The sequence below is a fragment of the Callospermophilus lateralis genome, chromosome 1 (genome assembly GCF_048772815.1).
Source record: "Callospermophilus lateralis isolate mCalLat2 chromosome 1, mCalLat2.hap1, whole genome shotgun sequence".
Lineage (NCBI taxonomy): Eukaryota > Metazoa > Chordata > Mammalia > Rodentia > Sciuridae > Callospermophilus > Callospermophilus lateralis.
In genome coordinates, this window is record NC_135305.1 from 129,104,196 (window position 1) to 129,125,312 (window position 21,117).

Here is a 21,117-nt window from a genome sequence, read left to right on the forward strand (position 1 = left end):
TGGCCATTCCATAGCCTCCCGGGGTCAGCTGAGGTGTTGGCTGTGTGGAGCCCATGGCCACTGGGTGAGCTTCACTGACACGGCGTTAACGAGTGTCATCATGCTGTACAGGAGTGCAGAATAGGGAGGTGACAAACACACAGTTTAAAACCGTCTTTTCCCACCAGCAGGAGGAGGTAGAGCTGCCCACCCTGCCCAGGGGGGCTTGATATTCACTTGCTGCCGGCACCCTCTGCCAGCAGAAGGGTGGAGACTGGCTCCCCTGGAGGCTGCCCCTGGGATCCTGAAGCTTTGTTAACTACGCCCACAGAGGCAGGCAGCCTTCCTTATTTCAGGCCATTCAGCAGGTGTTTTAAGCTCCTCTTCTCCAGGGAGGCAGGAAAACTAAACCTTGGTCACTGTAGACTGAACTATACCTTCTATAAACGTGAGATTGTATGTTAGTTTTCAGATAGTCACATAGTGGTAGGAGGTGTGTGCATGTCCTCTGTCCCTGCCTGTCTATCACAGACTGCTCTGAGAGCCCGTCCCTTCATGCCCTTGGTCACCGTGTCACTGGTGAGTGACACCTCAGGTTGAGTGACTCTCTTGTACCTTTGGTTTTTTTCTTGAATGCTTGGAAATTAGCGTCATTCGGAAAGCTCCATGGGACTGTCCAAGCCACTCAGGTGCCTGCCTGGGCCAGCTGATGCCCCACCATGCTCTGGAAAGTTCTGAGTAGTTGTCTCAGGTCCACGTGCCCAGACATCAGCCACTGGCCAGCTTCTGGGCTGTACTTGGAACCGGCACCACGTCCCACGTGCACCCAGCGCCCAGAGACACAAGGGGTGTCTTGATCCTCCCATCCAAACTGACCTTGGCCAAAAGGACAATCATGGGCACGATGAAGCCCATCTCCTCTCCCAGGGCATCTTCTGCACTTGCCACCGAGCTACACCCCAGCCCCCGATTAACTGTTATAGCTCTAAAATCCAGGGTCTGTGTTGTCCCTTACTCTTGAACCCTGGCACCTCCAAGCACTTCAAAGATGTTGGTGGATACACAGAAATACCCAGGTGGCCAAAATGGGTGTGCTGTGCACAGAGCCTGCACCTGTTGGCCATCACCCTGCCAGGGCCCTGGGGGCGTGGCCACTGAACCTCTTCCTCCTCTTCTCCCTATCATTGCTGTTCAGAGGACAAGCAGATGCTGCTGGAAAGGCTAAGGAATAACTAAAAATGTAGGACAAACTGACTGGCTTGTTTTACTGCCCTCCTCTAGAGAGGACCACATCTGGTAGGTCTCCTTAGTGAGGCTGAGTGGGGAGGACCGGGTTGCTCTGGGCTGGGGTCACCTTCTGTCAAAGCCTGGAAAGAAGAAGAAAGCCATTGGCAACACCAGCAACTCTTTGTAGGCTGAATGCTTTTCTAAGCACTTTGCCTTGGACATACTTGTTTCCTCATTACTGCAGTTGCTTCGTCCTGGGTCCTAATCTTTCTCCATTATTGCTGATAAATAAACCAAGTAGGCTGTGGAGTCTTGCATTCCGTTGGTCTAGTTTTGTTGCCCAAGATATGCTGGCTGCGTAGCAAATATCTCCCTCCACCCCACACTCAACAGTTTATGTTCTCATCAGACCTCACATCGCTGTAGGTCAGCAGGGACTTTCCTGGTGTCCCCTTTTCCCTGTGTAGACCAATGGAGCAGATGCCCCCTTGATATCACAGTCACAAAGAAGAGGATAAGGAGCCCGGGGGCCTGTAACTGATGAGGCACTGACCCTGCTCACATGGCTTCAGTCAAAACCCACCTGTGGAAAGGGTCATATGGCCGCTACTCAACCACAGGGACAGCCGGGCCTCAGGGAGCACCGGAAATGTGGTGAAGGCCACTGTGGCCGCTGTACGCTGCTCCTCCCAGCAATATTGGGAGAGTTGCAGGGGGAGCCGGGAGTGAGAGGAAGAAGCAGCCGGTGCAGGACAACTTGTGCTGTGCCCGTGAGTACCTTCCACGGACCTCACTGTCACCAGCCCATCCAGGCAGACTTACTGTGACAAGTGACAGGGGCTTCCACGGAACCAGTGAGTAGGCTGACTCTGCAGACTGAGTGACAGCACCTCCTGAGAGATCACCCCAGGTGAGCAATGTGACCCTCAATGACATCTCCCCCAGGCACATGCAGCCTGCTGACCTCTGGAAGCCCTGCTTTGCTAGATAGTTTGTCCACTGAGAGTCCCCCTTACTGCCCAGGGGGACATGTGTTCCTAGTGACCCACAAGCTTCCTGCCTCTTCCAGCTTCTGTCCCACACTCTGAGCAGGCCACCGCAGGCCACATGTGTTGCCACAACCAACACAGCAGGGCTGGCTCGGCCGGTCCCCACACTCCCCCTCATAGGTGCTCAGCCTGGTCAGTTTCCACACATGCACAGTTGCTTGTGCTGGTCCTTAAGGATGTGTAGATGTCCCAGGACAGGCACAGTTTTGCACAGGGGCCACTGTGATGACCAGTTTGGTAGCCTTCACCAGAGAAGGCTCTCCCCTTAGCCTGGGGTGCAAGGACCCAGCCCACGGGGCACAGGCCCCTCCTGAGCATCCCTGCTTCCCTGTGGCCCTGGAGGGAAGTGCTCGAGGAGAAAGAGCCCTTGTCAGAGACTGGCCTCCAGCTCAGGGTGAGAGGAAACCGAGGGCCAAATGCTGAGGGTCCCGGAGAAGCTCACAGGAGGCGAAACAGGACCCATCTGAATGGCAGTGTCCCATGTTGACAGACCGGAGCTCAAGGAGGGGGTCCTGTGCAAAGACACAGCAGGCTGGAGGACACCTAGGAGACAGACTGCACCCTGGGGACAGTGTGGGAAGTCCTGAGGGACAATGTGGGGACCAGTGCCAGGGAAGCACAGCCCAGGAAGGGCAGCCTGGAAGACACTGTAGCATGTCTGAGGCAGACCCTGTGGGGACAGGGGGACCCAGGGCAGGCAGCTCTCCAACCCCGCTGCTTGCATCCTCCAACCCATGGCTGGTGAGACCCAGATCCGCTTCTTATCAGGTGCAGGGAGAAGGTACCTGGGAGACAAGCTGGGGCATGGAGAGGAGCAGGTGTCCCTAGAGGTGGCCAGGGAACACCCTCCTCCAAAGACCAGCTGAAGTCTGATCCAGGTACCCAGGTCTATCCAAGGCTCTTCTCTGCTCCATCTCACACAGGAACGTCCCAGCACGAAGTGTCACTAAGCTTGCAGCTGTACGAAGAACGGGGAGGGGTCTGAGCAGGTGGTCCATCAGGCGAACTCAACAGAGGGCCTTCAAGACCCCAGTGGCCTGGCAGGGCTGTGCGTGGGCCCAGGGAGTGACAGTGACACTGAACAGTAATGGATCAGAACTCACCACGTGTGCTCGTACCTTTCTAAGAAGCAAGTTCAGTCCAGCAGGGTCCTGTCTGGAGAGGATGCAAAATCACACCTTTAACTGGCCACAGTGGCCTGTCCTTAGGTCCAGTCTTGGCAGCAGGGCTGTCCTGGGGTTTTTGCTGGAATTTGAAAAGATGTGAGGAACTAGAGGTGATGTCTCTGTTCTGTGCCCGTTCTCTCCGCCTTACCTGACAGCAGCACTCAGCCACGGGAGCTAGGCCACGTCCAGCTGAGGTGTCCCCTCAGCAAGGCGGGAAAGGACAGGAGAACTTTCTGCAAACAGCAGCTGCCTTGGGGCTTCCCTCCACACCAGCCCAAGTGCTTTGCCATTTCTCACTCCGAAGCAGCCAATTAGCTGGAAATTAAGAAGAATCTGAGTTAGACACTTTTTTTTTCTACAGGAGCCATTAAATACAGTGAAAAAACACAGGGAAATACTAAAGGGCTGCGAAAATCCTCCGAAACCCAAGGTCATTACATGGGTAGAAGTTGATAGATTGTCCAGGCAAAGTTGGAATGTTGGCTTCCAAGTGACTGGAGTTACTTTTTAAATTTTATTTAAAATTTAATTGTTTTTCTTTAAAAAAAAGGATCAAACTATCTTTAGAGTAAAGTAAGGGGAAAAAATACCCAGAATACATTAGAGATAAAAATTAAAATGTTCATTGTGGCTGTTTGCAGAGTGAAGAAATATCTGTTAAAAAATTTACATTAAGGAATGTTTCTCCTAAAACTGTTTTCCCAAAGCCTCACTGTCCTATCAGAACTTCATTAATCTAAGGTTTATGAAATAGGTAATACTTCAAAATTGTAAAACATAAAATAGGCTCAGACAGCCAACATTTGCATATAAATAGAAAACTCAAATCCACATTGCTAGGGAAAAAAATGATTTTCTACATTTTTTTCATACAATTTTCACTAAATTAGCCTTTAAAAATGTCCTTGTCATGTAGATTGATTTTTTTTTACTTCCTATTTAAACAATGAAAATGAATTTTTTTTCTGAAGAAATACCTGCATGACACAGGTGGACCCAAGGGAAACCTTTGTTTCTAAGTGCTGAACAAGGAGACGCCCGCAAGGTGCTTGCCTCCTCTGCCCTGGATTTCAGGATTTGGACTTGTATCCACTGTCCCCTCCTCTCCTCTGAATCCGAGGCCAATCATTCAGGTGGGGACCTCCTGAGCTGGTGTCCCTCTGCCTCCTACAGGATGACTCTCCAGGGCTTGGAGAGCCCAGCCCACATGCCCTAAGGGATGAAGGAACTTGAGGTGGGCAGCAGCGCCCAGCTGATGTCCCACCCTCTTGGAAGGTGCAGCCCACCCCTCCTGTGCTGCCTGCAGGTGGCTATAAGGCTCAGAGTGCCTCCCTACATGGCTCTTCTATCTCTGCTGGCAATGGAACGACATCAAGCACACAGGTTATTGTCTGGCTGTTCCATTGAGTTGGGAGTCCAGGGGCCCCCTCCTTCCTCTGAGCTCGCTATCTCCTGTGTGACACGGGGAGCCTCCATGGTGCTTTGGATGGGACCTCTCCTGGGCATGTTCTGCCTCCAGCTGGAGACAGCCCTTTGCCTTCCAGGGTCATGTGGCTGGGTTGGTCCCCCCTGGGGAGGTGAAGATTAGCTCTCCACCTGGGTCTGTACCCTCAACTACATCTACAAGGTCCTGTCATTAGATGTATTGAGGAATGGACGTGTGGTGTGGGGGAAACGGTCTGCCCATGGCACTGCCCCGCCAGCTCGATGCCTGAACATACACTCAACAGACAACAAAGGCCACGTTTACCTATGTTTTTAAATGGCGTCCAGCCCATGGTCGTGGTTGGCAGAAAGTCCCAACGTGGTGGTTAGGAGGGCCATCTTCCCTCAGTGCTGTGGGCTTGAAGCACCCTGGCCTCACACTGTCCAGCATGGTTGAGGACACCTCTGGTCCTCGGTCCACCAAGGCTGCCATTCCTAGGTGCTCAGTCCTGGGGCGAGAGGATCTGCTCAGAGGCAATCAGCTCTTGTCCTGCTAAGACCATGGTCAAGGAACCCGACGGCCACCTACCTTGTCAGGGATGGGTTAGCTTTTCATTGCTGTGACCAAAAAACCTGAGAAGAACAACTTAGAGGAGAAAAAGGGCTCAGGGTTTCAGAGGCTCAGTGGATGGTTGGAGGATTCTCTTGTTGTGGGACCTGGTGAAGCGGAACTTCATAGTGGAAGGGCCTATGGCAGAAGATAGCTGTCAGCTCATGGCAGCAGGAGTGGGGAGGGATGAGAGGAAGGGAGGGAGAGAGAGAGAGAGAGAGAGAGAGAGAGAGAGAGAGAGAGAGGCGCAGCATGGGTATGAAGCCCAAAGACACACCCAGTGACCTGACTTCCTCCAGCCAAACACCACCTGCCTACAGCTACCACCCAGTTAGTCCATTCAAATCATTACCCCATCAAATGGATTAATCCATTGATCAGGTCACAGCTCCTATAATCTAACCATTTCACCTCCTGCATTTACAAAGGCGATTTAGGGGACACCTTCCATCTAATTAGGAGGTCAAAAGCTCTCCCTGGATGTTCTCAATAAGAACCATCTTCCTTCCAGTTGGGCCTCTCCCCAGCTGGGCACCAGGACTCCTTCTCTCTGGGCAAACCCAGCTTTGCTTCTTTAGAAACCAGTCTCTTAATTAGGTCCAGAGGAAAGGACAGTTGACAGGAAGTCACAGCCCACATTCCTTCCTGAGAGGGCCTTGCGATGATGTCTCGCTCTCCCTTCTGTTAAGTGAACTGCTGGCTACGTTGTCCACCATGTCACCTGAGCATGCAGAGCGTCCTCTTTCAGAAGCCATTCTCGACCCCAGGGCCATCGCGATCTTCCTATAGGGAGGAGGAGACCCTCCCAACAGTCACACTGCACTTCCTGCCAGCCAGTGTTGTGATGCTGAGCCAGACTGGGTTGTATTGGAGAAGTAAAATAAATGTGGTACCTGTTGCACTTAGAGTGCAAATACTTGTGGATGGACCATTTTGGGGAGTGTGATAGGCACCCTGCTCTGCTTCTGGCTCAGATGGATGATGGAGGCCCACTGGAGGGAAGGCCCTGGCTTCAAATAATTTTTTTCCCAGGGCCCAGGAACCCAGGGCCCCATGCAAGCTAGGTGAGTGCTCTCACTGAGCCACACTCCAGCCTGGCTTCAGATAGTTTAAGGCCTTCCCTGGTGACACTGAGCTGAGGACCGCCCACCGACAGCCTGAGCCCAGGGTTTGTGGAGCCCTACTGTGCTCAGAGCAGGGGCTGCTTAACGCAGCACCTGATAGCACAGATTTCTCCCCTTCCATCCCCAGCCAAACCCGCTTCTCTGCCATTCTCCAGGGACATAACTTTCCTAACTGGATAGCAGCAAGAATTAGGAGGCAAAGACACACCTTGATCACCAAATGCCTTTCAACCTAGGAAAAAAGCAGGAACCTGCGTCACCACCCATCAGCACCCCTCTCTAAGCAACTCAGTGGGGTTTGACAGACTGGGCTTCTTAGGAGGGTCATTTGGGGCTCAGGGACATGTCAGCATGGGGAGTCTTCCAAAGTGTGATCCTGTTAAACATTTGGGTGTTGGGCCCTGTCCACATGCTGGGCACTGCTGGACCCAGAGGGCTGTCCATCAGGCTGCAGCTTTGGAGATGCAGGTTTCCCTGTGACTGACTCCAGGAGACCTGAAGTACAGTTCCAAGAGCTGTCACTTGGGTAAGAGGACACCACGTGCTCCACAGTTTACGCTATGACCAGCATGAAGATTTCAGTGTGAGAAAGACATCCTGGTCCCCTTTCTCCTGTCTTCAGCGATGTCAGTGTCTCAATTTGCTTGTGACTAGCGAGTGTCATCTGGAGCATATGAATCAGGAATCTCCCACAATGAGCAAAATGATTAATGGAAACACTCGAAGAGCATCACATTGAGGTCCCGTCCCACTTTCCCGTGCTCTACACACATCCGCACCCCAGCTCTGTTCCACACAGCTGGCCACTTGTGTGCTGGAAATGACGTTGGAAGGGATAAACTAGATTACTTTCTGTGGAACCAAATGATTTCTGCCATGAATTATGCATCACCCATGTAAGCCACAAAACCTAAAAGTACAAATAAGCAAATGTCATTTCTGAGTTATCCTCAAAAAGCATTCTGATTTGAAGCACACTATGGACATCAATACTGTGACTATTCTTTTAAATGTCAGAGAATGCAAAATTTACTCTCCTTCCATACAAATGGCCGTCTCCTCCCTGGATTCACATGTAGTATTCATGAAGACTGGCATTGGTTAATGAGCTTGGAAAATTCAGTTCTTTTTGTTCCCTGATTTCTAAAGGTGAATATTTGATGTGGAATATGACTTGGTAAACGGAATCACAACCTGGCAGCATGTTAAGGAAGGGAAATGTTGACTCTGCTATGGATCATCCAAGAACTGCAAAAAATGATTGCATTAAACCAAGCTTCTTACACTGCAGGGATTATATGTGAATACTACATCCTTGGTTTTGCTGGGAAGACTAGAAATGAGGAAGAATATTCCAATATTTAAAAGATATTTATGACCATAGGCTTAGTAGGTAAAATGTCACTTGGTGGCTTCTCCTGGTTCCGTTTTGTTTGTACCCTGGGAATTTGGTTTGAACTGAGCCCCTTCCCCTGGGAGAGCAGTCTGAGCAAACAGCATGGGCAGGAGAGCCAGCTGGAATGTGGAACAGAGCAGCTGCAAGGTCCAGGGGGCTACCACGTTGCACTGAGGGTACCCAAGAGGGAGACGGTGAATTCCCAACCAAGAGGTACCGGGAATCTAGCTGTAGAGAGAGGGTGGATTCCCCAGGGAAGGTCTTAAGGAGGACACACCGTTGTCCCGACGTGCGTGAGGACAGAGACAGGACCAGCCCCAAGCATGCACTATGACCCTTTGCTTTGCATCCATGAGTGACCTGTGTGTGGGACAGGAAGGGCTCTGGGGAGACTGGCTAAGCTGCGGTTGGGGTAAGGAGACAAACACAAGAGGGTCCTCCTCTGTAGCCTGGCCTCTGTCGTTGGCTCTGTCTTGGAGGTGACGGTGACTTTATTTTTGTGGTCTAGTTCACACTAGTTCTGGGTTTGGGCCAGTGTGAGTAGGTGTGAGGTCACTGCCACCAAGGTGTAAGAGCCATTGCTCCCCTCCCCTCCCCGACCCGTTCCCGCTCACCTCTGACCCACTGCAGGGACTCTGCAGCCACTGGGTTTCTCTTTCCTATGGCAGCACCTTTTCCAGAATGTCATACAGGGGGTCATGGGCACTGGGCTTTTTATTCTAACTTTCTTCTTATGTCTAAATGCACCTTGAGCTACGTTCTTAGGTGACCTTGGTACTTCTGATTGCTGAGTCCTGTTCCGTCGTCTGCACAAACTGCCACTGGTCCATCAGCAGACAGAGAACTCTTGTGAGGTTCCCAGGAATAGAGACACTGTGGACATCCACCGAAGGTTTTCGTGGGAACACGTGTTTTCATTTGTCTTCATGAGTGTCTACAGTGGAACTGCCGGGTTAGAGGGCAGGGCCTGTGAGCTCGGTAGGAATGCCAGCTGTCCCCAGGGTGCCCAAAGCTCACCTCGCACACCCGCAGGGCCCTGGTCTCTGCAACCCAGTCACCCCAGCACTTGGCATTGCTGTCACAGCCACATTCTAAAGGAGCTTCTGCAGCACTTCTGTGCTTTCAATTTGCTTTTCCTAAATGGTGACGAGCATCTTTTTCACTGTAGAATTGCATCTTCTTATTAGAGTATCGAAATATTTGGTCCATACTTTTATTACAAGTCTTCTTTTGGGGGAATACAGGGGTACCAGGGATTGAACCCAGGGGCACTTAATCACTGATCCACATCACCAGCCCTTTTTACTTTTTTTTGTTTGTTAGCTTTGATTTTGAGACAGGGTCTTGCTAAGCAGCTTAGGGCCTTGCTAAGTTGCTGAGGCTGGCCTTGAACACACGGTCCTTCTGCCTCAGCCTCCCAAAACTGGGATTATAGGTGTGCACCATCTTACCCAGACATTTTGGGTAGGAATTTTTTTTCCTATTATTCAGTTTTAAATGTTCTTAGTGTAGTCTTTATACCAATGTTTTAGAAATACGTTTTGGTAAATATTTTCTTCTAGACTGTGGCTTGTCTTTTCCTTCTCTTAAAAGTGTTCTTCTTAAAGCAGAACAATTTATGTTATAACTGAGTATCATTTTTTTGCTTTTTAGGAATCATGCTTTGGTAACTTACCTGTGGAATATTTGCTGAGCTGAAGATCACAAAGATTTCAGACTTAATTTTCTATCTGGTGATTAAAGACAAAAGATTATAGAATGACATAAATAAAAAATATGAAATATAAAGTGACTAAGGCAAGATTATTATTATTACTAGGATTATTATTGCTGTGCTGGGCTTGAACCCAGGGCCTCCTGCATGAGAGGCAGTATCTCCACCCCTGAGCCATGTCCCTGCCCCAAGACAAGATGGTTTCAAGGGAGGGGTCCGTGGAGTCTGTTTCCGTCCTCCCAGGACTTAGTGCTGGGGTAGTGTATTGACTAGGGGAACACAGCAGGCATTTCAGACCGCGACTGAGTGACAGTGACTGACTGTCCATACGTGGTGGTCACCTAGCAGGCTGCTCAGGGTGTGCCTGCCCAGCGCCTGCGCTGCTCAGCCCACCTTCTTGCTTTGCTTTAACACATAGCCTCTACCTGAATTCTGCTCATCCTCAGAGTGCCAAGCAAGGAGGTCTAAAGCTTGTCCCACCTGCTGTCTACCTTAAAGTCCAAGGAAACCAGAAGTTTAAAAATGTAATCTGTTATGCACTGAATTTTGTCCCACCCCCAAGTTTGTATGACAAAGCTCTCACCCTCAATGTGACTGTATCTAGAAGAAGGAATGTCATGAAGTAATTAAGGGAAGTGAGGCCACGGGTGGGCCCTGGGGGCCTAGGAGAAGGGGCAGAGTCACTAGGTGCTCTCTCCAGAGGGAGCAGGGAGAAGGAGTCCTCCACAAGCCAGAAGGGGGGCCTTCCTCAGATGCCCCCCCCCCCAACAGGACCTGGGCCTTGGCCTCAGGGCTTCCTGAACTGAGGGAACACATTGCTGACGTCTGAGCCCCGGTCTGGGGTGCTTTGTCCCGGCAGCCCCAGCCGCCCCAGGATGCCTGAGTCCCTTCCAGATTTACCAGACGTGGAAGAGATTCCTCTTGCAGTTTGTCACCCAGTGAAGACAGGAGAGACGTTTCCCTGGGGCCCTCACTGGTAGATGCCTGGAGATATGGCCCAGGAGATGTGACACAGGGTAGGTGGCCTTTCGTCTCACTGAGGGATCAACAGAAGCTGACAGAAACCCTTCCAAAGTAAACTTTAGACCCGAATCCAAACCCTGCCTGGGTGTGCAACAAGTAAGTTCCTCCATACTTTGGCTAAAAAATATTTTAATATGATTCTAGTTATTTTGGCATTTTATTTTCTATTACAAGAGCCAAATGTGAAACGTAAACAATTTGAACTGTCCCATTCTTTGGAGCCTTCTTTAGAGCTTCTTTTCTTTAATGTCCCGGGATCTGGGATAAAAGCCATTGGTTTGACACATTTGGTTACATGTGCCTTTAAAAGTAACCAGTATGGTTCTTGCTCATCATTGTTCCAATATTTAGAAACATCCATCAGTAATGGGAAAAAATAGCTAAAATGAAAATCGACTATTAAAATGAAGCTCCCCCTCCCCCCCCACACACACCGGTGCTTCTCTCTCAGGTGAGCCAATTACCTGGACAAGCAAGGGCCCCTTCAGCTCCGGGCCCATCCTGTGGCTTTCCTCTTCACCCCTGCTCTGGGTGGAAGCAGAGGGTCCTGGGTGGGAGGCAGAGGGCTCTGGTCCCGAGTCGTGACTTAGGTCTGCAGCAGGATTTCTCCTGCTTTGTTCTAACCTGTTACATGACCTGTCCTGGCAGGCACCAGGGTGTCCTATTTGTTTTGACATAGATGATATTTTTCTCATTCTCACATGTCACGTTTTTCTTGGGCTCTGGGTACACCCCGCCCCAGGAGAGTGGGACATGGCAAAGCCAAGGCTGCCCTGCACTCTGGAGGTCTGGAGTCGGGGTGGGGTACAGACGCCCACGCTGGCTCAGGGTATCTCTGGGTGTGTCTCTGAGCCCTGGTCTGTGGTTGCTCTCTGGGTGCAGGGAGGGTGGGCCACCCACAGCTCCAGCCCAGAGCTCAGCCCATCAGGCAGATGGTGCCCAGAGAAAGAAACAAAAGCAGAACCCCATCTCTGTTCTCTCCAGGGTGTGCCTGGGGCCTTCTGGGTGCTGACCACTCCTGTGCTCGTGCGTCCCACAACCCCTGTTGACAACAGTGTCCCCACCTGCAGTACAGCATAGATGGTCCATGTGCTTGGGACACTTCTTCCTTGAACCAACTAGGATTTTTTTTTAATTGCTGACAAATACACTGCAAAATAAGAATGGCTTAAATTGGATGGAAATTTATTTTCCCAGGTGTAAAACTGCTGGAGATAAGAGAAATCCATGAAAGATAAGGTGACCCCATAGTGTGCTTAAGGATTTGTGTTTCTAAGCTTTTATTTGCCATCTCCAGCATGTGAGTTTGTATTTGGGGTCACTTCATGGCCCCATGGAATATTACTCAGCCGTGAGAAAGAGTGAAGTCCCATGCTTTGCGATGGCACAGATGGAACCAGAGGACATGATGTCAAGTGAAATAAGCCCAGCCCAGAGACGATGCTGTGTGCTGTCACCCCCGTGTGCGAGAGAGAACTCGGAGCTGACTGAAGAGGAACAGATAAGGACAAGAGAGGGGTCGAGGGGCTTGGACAATGGGGACACAGGAGGAATGGTGTCACTGCGCACTGTTACAGCACAGTGGGGTGACCACCATCGACAGTAATTTATGATGTATTCTGTGAAGAATCGCCAACACTAAAAAATGGTCAGTATTTAAAGAGATGGAAATTCCAGCTTCACTGATTTGCATTACATATTGTAGACTATAAATGCATCAAATTTTCACACTGTACCCACACATATGTAGAATTATTATGTGCTAATTGAACCTAAAAAAGAAGAGAAGAGACTCGGAGACAGAGGACGGCCCTGTGGGGGTGGAGGAGAGCATGGAGCCGTGGGGCTGCAGACCAGGAGCACCACCTGGTAGGTATCTCTGTCCCAGCTGGCAGGACCCGGGCCAGCTGGCACCTGGATGGGGCATCTCCAGCCTTCTGAACCCCACGAGGGTCACCAGCACCTCTGTGTGGGAAGCCACATCCTCATTTCCCCAGGAGCGGAGGTAACTCCTCTTCCTGCAGCTCGGCCATGCTCTCCGCTGACCATCAGGACCTGAGTTTGGAAAACGACTCCCAGCAGGTTCTTACTAAATTGCTAAGGTGATTTGATTGTTCTCCTGTCTCCCTGGGAGCAGCAAAGAGAGGTGGCATTCTTTTCTCTTTCCCAGATGCATTTGTAAAAGATGCTGAATTAACAGATAAAAATGGATGGCTGTTCCCTACCTCAGGTTCAGTGGGCCACAGTCCCAGGTGGGGAGCATCTGGCTGCTGGGTGGGCACAGCATTTGGGGACCGTCCACCGCCCTGTGCTGTGCAGGGCAGCCTGGGTGCCATGGAAGTGCCTGGCTTGCAAATCCTCAGGTATTTACTCTCGGCCCCTTTACAGAAGACACTGGCAGAACCCGGCCGAGCTGTGGGCCTTGGGATTTCTCAGGTTGCTGACCTTGGGATACCAAGATGCATAGCTCTTGTTAAACAAAGGACTGACCTACAAGCACAATGTCTTTTTCTCAATCCTAGTTTAAATGTTCTAATTTCTTTGACCCCATGGATGCTGAGTAGAAAATCCAACTGCTGCTGGAACTGGGTAGCACATGTTAGAAAGTCGGGGTTTACCATAAAAAAAAACACCCTCCCCAGGCCCCACCTCTCCCTCACTCCTTGGGACCCGCATCATCCATGTGAATATCTCCAACTGAACTCATCTCATGCCGACCACTTGCTTAGCAGCCAACGCTTCTCCCCTCCAAGGGCTTCTCAGAATTGTATTTGGCAACACCAGCTCCAGGCAGCTTATGGTAGATGTACTCAGAAATGTGCTTGTAACCACTTTAAAATGATTACGATGGCCCAATCTCAAATAGCACACTTTTACATTATTTCTCCCTATTTATAATTGCCGGGGAAGATTTTTTGAGAGGACTTGCACTTTTATCGGGCCAGAAAAAAAAAGTCGGCATGACCTACATTTCATCTGTCACCTTTTGTATTTTTCTGTCACGGATGCAAAATATTGTAGTAATTTAGGATCATGCTGAGTAGAGGAATCGAAAGAGCTCCATGGCAGCAGAGTTGCTTTTTCTGTTCTGACTAAAGAGATTCTAGACCCTGGGAAAGTTTACAGTAGGAAATAGAGACGACGAGGGGAAGGTGGGAGTATGTGGTGTCCCAGAGCAAGGCGGGTGAGCAGGGTGCAGAGCAGGAGTGTCAGTCAAGGTCGGGTCCAGCTCGGCCAGGAGAGACCAGGCTTCAAGGGTCACAGGTGAGCAGCACCTCAGTTGACCTTGGTCTCCTGGGAGGGGAGCTGGAGGCCAGGTTGGTGTGAGAGGGAGAGCAGCCCAGGCCTGGGCCCTGGGTGTCCTGCAGGGGCTCAGGAATCACATATGGCCCCTGCTCTGACTTCTCTCAGCCTCAGAGCACAGAGCTCTGGCTCTCTCTCCCTGAGGTCAAGGTTATTAAAGGGCATTGTCATCATTTACTACACAGAGTCACAAATCCCAACTCTGTGACCCATCACTCCCTTGGCTTTTCACCGGAGGACACAGCAAACCTCAGGGCAGGGGACCTTCTCCAAGATCTCATTGCTCATAGCGAGCTTGGATTGTGTTCTGGGGAGGGGTCTAAGGAAAGGTGTTGCTGTTGGAGTGACTTTTCCACCTCGAGGATCCTGCTGCTGTGAATCCGCCTGCCGCTCCACACTGGGTGACCTTGAGCAGGGTATGGGCGTCAGGTCCCCCATCAGACATGGGACAGTGAAACTCCATGCTCCGAGTACCTGGATGGACTTGAATGACATGTGGTGACATCAGGGGTCTTGCTCAGGGTTGTGCCATCAGGAGGCACCTGCCCCTGCTCCACTGTGTGTGGGCCATGTGGTGCCCACCTGCAGATCTGCCGGGGCAAGCTGGGCCCAGGGAATGCGGTTGGCTTGGAGCTTGGTTTGCATGTGGACCATGGGGCACTCTTTCAACTTGGGCCCTGAGTGAAGGTCATATTTGAGGTCTGGGGGTGGTGGCTTGATAAAAGGAAGGCCTGGCCATCTCACAGCAGTGTCACCCCTCCCTTTACCAGGTGTCCCTTCCTTGCAAGCATTGCTTTGGACCAGGCTGGAGCGTCCCAGTCCTGTGGATCTTGGGAATGGGAAGCCCCTGTGGACTTCATGGACCCAGAACCCTGGAACGGTCAACACCACGTCAGGGAGCACCTCTTCTGCTCTGGCTCTGCTGTCTTGGTTCATCTTTGCCAAAACCCAGTGGGGGCAACGACCCATCCTTCTCAAGGATGAGGGTGGGGAGTCACTGGAATGTCACTGGTGTCACATTCACAGGCAGAGCCAGCAGAGGCGCTGGGATGGCAGCCCCAGCCACCTGACTCCTGCCATGTTGCACCACCTGCACACACACATGGATACATGTACCGCACGGACATGCATATGTGTTCACATCCACACATACCACACATAAACACACAGACACACACTCCACACACACACACACACAGGCATGCTACACAGACTCCCCAAAAGGAAATAGCACACACACACATGCACACACGCACATATGTTCACACACAGACATCACGTGACCCACACGCATTCACACGCACACTTTCATGCACAGATGCAGAAACTCACCTGGGCATGAACCGCACACAGAAGCCCACACACAGGCACACTCCTAAAATGAAATCACTTTCTGGATTTGTGAGGGCTTTGTGTCCTGCTCTGCACACCCATGCACGCCTGGAGTTCTGGGCTGGCTCCTGCAGGAGAAGTCCTCCGTGGGCTGACGTTAACCTGCCCGGGGCCCACACGGCAGCAGGTCCTTCCTTTCAGGGCAAATGACCTTTTATCCCCGTTGGTTCCAGTGAAGTTGCTATCACAGATGAGCACAGTAGCCACTGACCCTTTGGAATTGGCCTGCCACCTGCTAGGACCAAATTTCCAGTTAGGACTCATGATGGTGACTATGTGATGAGTCAGTAGGAGGGTCGCTGCCTGAGCCAGCCCTCCTTCCCCTGCAGTGGGTATCGCTGGTCTCTCTTTCACCCACGAGTAAATTAAGAGATGTCACATAATGTGGCGCTGACCCCACAGCCTGTAAATGGCAGATTCTGGACTCAAACAAACACGACAGGTCAGAGGGGACGGGGTGGCCAAAACTCAGAAGTTAGCTGAGCCACTGGGGGGACCTGAGCAGGGACCCCATAGGACATGAGGACACAACTGCAAAGCACTAGGCATAGTGACGTGTGCAACCAGATGCAATCGCAGAGCACTGAGCCCTGCTGAGCCGGGTGCCTTGTCACCAGGCAGGCCATGCGCCCAGGAAGCCAGCCCTGGTGCATCCCCAGAGATGGTCCAGAGAGTGAAGAGAGTAAAGCAGGTCCCGTGTGAGGAAATGGCTCAGAGCTGGCACACGCCCAGCTGGCAAGGCCGCTGGAGACAGGTTTCTGGCAGTGGACACATAAACAAAGGGTAGAGGAACAAATGGCAATCTCCATATCCTTCTAGAATTGAGAATACCAGCCTTTAGTCATCGAATACCACAGTAATTTTGAATACCCCTGAGCTTCCCAGGCCTCTCAAAACGGAGACGAGCCGCTCGGGAAAGTCACATGGGTCAGGTGAACCCTGGTGCAGGGTACTGCCACTTTCTAGTTATGACATAATTTAAGAACTTACACTTTAAAATATCCTAATAAGTAAAACACCATAAATCTATAGAAACAATGAGCATTTTATAGATTCAAATAGTGACTGGAAAAGAGAGGGACATTTTTCAACATAAACGTTATGATTTATAGAAGGCATTTAGGTACAAATAGATAACTTCCTTCATTATTTTACAGGAACTTGGTGATTTTTATATATTCTTATATTATTCTCCTTCTTAATTGTTTTTGATATCATATTTTAGTAGATTCTCCTGGGCTTTCCTGTAAATGATTATGGTGTCTTCAAAAGAGTAATGTCTCTTGTTCTTCACCAATATTTACATCATTTATTTTGCTTCTTGGGAGTTTTTAATGGGGAAAAGATCTCCTTGACAATAGCAACACATATCATACAATATGCAGAAATAAATAAGATAAAGTAAATGCTCACATGGGCCGGATTAAGGGAGCATCTATCATTTATCACTTATCTATCATCTATCATCTACCTTATCTACCATCTATCAATCATCTCTCTATCACCTACCATCCACCTATCTCACTATCATCCATCACCCATCTGTCTATCATCTATCATTTATCATCCACCATCTACCTATCATCTATCTGCTTATCTACTGTCAATCTCTCCAGCACCCATCTCTCTCCAGGGCTGTTGAGGAGAACTCGGCCGTGAGACACCCCTGAGCTTATGCAGGAGGCTGGTGCAGAACAGAGATGCCCAGGCTCAGGAGGAAGGGCCGTGGTCCTTGGAAGATCAGCCAGGCCTCTCGAGGACCAAAGCTGGCTTCTCACCACATACGTTTCACCTGCTTCCAACCAGGTGGACTCAATGTTCCCTCGTCGGCCATGAAGTTTAGCACAAGAAAGCACAGAGCAAACGGCACTTTAGAAAACAAGACACCACAACTGCAATCTGAGGGTAAAACAACAAGAAATAACCCACAGGAGGCCCTGTGACAGGGCCACCCTCTGGGAGGGCAGCCTGCAGGGAAGCTCTGTGCTCCTGGGCTTGGGCTGAAGACGCACCGCCCTCACACTGCCCCCTGCTGGCGAGAGGCCGCACCCCAGCTCCCAGAGCCGCCTCCTCCCTGACTGGAGGCTGCTCCCCAGCTCTGCTGACCACTGGACCTTTGGTTATTTTAACAGACGTGAAAACTGGGTTCAAACCTCAAAGGGCTCTCTGTGGGCTCAAGAGCCAGGGCACGAGGCGGGACGCAGCTTCCCATCAGTCCTGGATGTAGAGATCAACTGATTGTCGGAGGCACCAATTTTCCATTTCTATTTCTTTCATGTGTTTTGATGAGTTGGTTAAACTTTCACTGAAAATCTACTTAAATTCCTTTGCTTGAAGTAAATGTGAAAATGGATATTATATGTGCTGGGTAAGGAAAGGATTATTTAATTCTGTCTGGTCCATTCCCCGGAGCATCTTGGCCTCCCCTGGGTGGTTGACATTTCACCCCTTCATCTCTCTGCTTTTGCCAGGGGCGAGTTACACTGCAGCCAGCCCTGCACAGAGCAGGGATCTCCGCACTGGCCCTGGGCCTGCTGGGCAAGCAGGGAAGCCCCAGGTGAGCTGGCGGTCTGTGCACTGACACAGAGGTCACTGCAGAACACAAAGGAGGGCCTGCTGTGTTCTGTCTCTTCTTGCAACTTATTGCCCTTCTCCAACCCAAACAGCCGGGACACTCGGGCTCACTGCCCTGGACTGTCACACAGTGATCATTCAAACACAAAGCAGATGAGCCAGGACCCGGCTCAGATTAGATTTAAACTCAAACGCTGAAACTTCAACAGAGAAAGCTCCTGAAAGAAAAAGTGACATTAATTATAAGAATGTGAGCCTCTTCAAACTTTCAAGTTTTCATCTAAGCAATAGGGAAAAAGCCATGTTTTTTTCCAAGCTCACTCAGAATCTAGATTCCACAAAGATCCTGTGTGCTTGGGGCAGTGGGGGTCATCTCAGAAGGAGAAGAAGGTGGACTTTGCCCATTTGCTTCCTGGGGTGGTGGATGGACGGCATTGGAGAGCCCAGACTGGGAACCCCAGCCCTCTACCTCTGCAGCTGTACGTACATCAGGCACTGTGTCACCCTGGCATTGAAGAGGGGGTGGAGTTGTGCACATCTTCTGCAAGGGGCTGGGGACACAAACCCTGTCCTTCTCCCCCTGTGAGGGGCGGCCATACTGTCCTTTGTGACTGAGGATGACGGATAACCTGGACAGCTGGTCAACCAGGTTGGTCTCAGAGGGTGATCAAGGACTGGGTCACCTTATGGCTGGGACAGAGCTGGGGACTAGAAGGCAAAGTGAACAGCTCTAGGGAGGTCAGGAGGGCTGAGGTTCAGACAGATCACTCCATCTGTGGGCACCAGAGCTGAGCAGCAGACACTGAGAGCTAGCAACCTCCCACCTCAGTTCTTCTTAAGCCTCTGAAAGTTATAATCTAGTCTGCCAAGAGGAGGGGAGGGGCTGAGGAGCTCAGGAATCAGCCTGAACTGCCTGGTAGCACCAGCGCTCATGAGATGACACCTTCAGCAGTCAGAGGTGGGCTAGACTAGGAATCCTGACCTGTGCACATTCAGGAAGACATACGCACACACTCACACCCACGTGCACACACACCTGTGGATTGGAACTTGGTATGTGATACTCATGACACAAAACCAAAGACACAGCAGTAAGGGGTCTTTTTTTTTAATTTTCCATGTGATTCCACTATAGAAGCGGAGCCAGTAGGTCCATTTCTGTGTTATACATATCCATGAACACAACTGTGGCCAGTACCCCGTGCCCTTGTGTTCCTCCTGCACCTTTCCAGATATCCTGGGAGGTCCTGAACCTCTAAGGTGGGATCCAGCTAGCCGCTGAGGCCCTGGAGCCCATCCCTGTGACTTCCTAACAGAGACTGAAACTTGTCAGCAAGTTACTACCAAATAAAGACCTTCACGTGGACAACTTAATAATACATAATCTCGGAGCTAGAGCCTTCTTCTAAATTACAGTCTCAGGTTTTGAAAACTGTCACCATGTTGCAAAGCAAATATCCACAGGTTCAGACGCAGAATTTAAATGTACAGATCTCTGCATTCAGTGAAAAAAATCAGGCTATTTTTATGATGCTTCTAACAAACCAATTATTAACCAGAATACAATTAAGAACTAAACTGAAGTTGGAGCTGTGGAACATATTTGAATTATAAACAAAGCAGAAAGTCACTTTGAATTTTTTCTAAGACCTCGATGAGCTTAGGATGCTGAAATGCCTTCGTGCGAATTCACATTTACAATTAAACTGAGATATACACAAAACTGATTTGTATGAAAAGTTAATATTTTTGGAAAAGTCATTCTACACGTACATTGCCTCACAATGTGCTAAGACACATATTTCACAATACCATAAATTTATCCCAAGTTTGTTGCAGCCTGTATAATACTCTAAATACCTCCAGTAATAGTTGCATCAGCAAAAAAGTCCTTCTCAAAATTAAAAACTATCAAAATTAATTTGCATTTGCCAAGAGCAACTGACATTGTTTTCATTTATAATTATTGGAAACACGAAACAATATAAATTTTTATTACCTAATAATGAATTTTCAGAAAAGCAAGCCAGAAAAATGTATGACCAGTCCAGATATCACATTATCAAGTATTATCTATGGTATTGTATAAAATTATGACACATGACATATTGTCCTAGGTAATATGTTTTTAAAGGAAAAAGCTTTAGGTTTTGCTATTTTTGACTTCAGTTTTCTTCCTGATTTTTATACAAAGAGTTGCATGTTTCCATTTGCTGCCTGATCACCTACTACGTGCTGGGGAGAGAAGACCAGGAAGAGCAGCATGAGAGTGAAGTGGTGCAGAGAGTCAGCAGAGCGGGGGAGGGGTGGGGAAAGACAGAGGTGGCAGAAGGGCGCAAACCTGACAGTGGCCGGGGACAAACCACAGGGAGGGCACTCAGCGCCACTCATGCACGTGTAGATGGATTTTAGGAAATAAATCGGAGACCCTTATTTGTTGTTGCATTATAGGCAGTTCTAATAAAAGACACTGTTACTGCTTGTCAAACCGAAGATTGCCAAGGAGACAATATTTCCTAAAACACAGCGAAATGTCAGCTGTTTCCAAGCCCATGATGCTTAAGCCACTAGGAAGCTACGCATGTCAAGAGAAGGACAATCTGCTGGCAAGCAGGAACCATGTTAATAAGGAGGGGTCAGTGTGTGCCGGAGGCCACCTGCATTGTGCCCCAGATGGGCAACGTGCTCACACTTAGACCTAAGTCACACACACGTGCACACATGCCCTCACACACACACAGAGACCTTGAGGGAAGCAATATTGTTGTTTCACATTTACAAAGGATGAAACTGATTCTAAAATCTAAGTGTTTATTCCAGGGTTGCTCATGCACGCATGCTAAATAGCTGTCTCGAGGCTGCGTGGTGAGTTGGTGGGCATCTGTTGGAATCCAGAGCCCCTCTGGCTGTACAGGGAAGCCAGGCAGAGGCTCTCCATGCTCCCCTCCCCCACAGCATCCTGTCTTGGGAATGGAGGATTGTCCCTGTTGGAAGGTGGTTGAACCTGAGCTTCCAAAATTTGGTGAGAGGGTCTGCTGGCATGAAGGTGGCCTCTCTGGACTCTGGTGGACACATGGTGGATCCCAGGAGAGACTCCCAAACCCCTGAAGAGAGCCGCCCCCTCTGTGCCTCAGC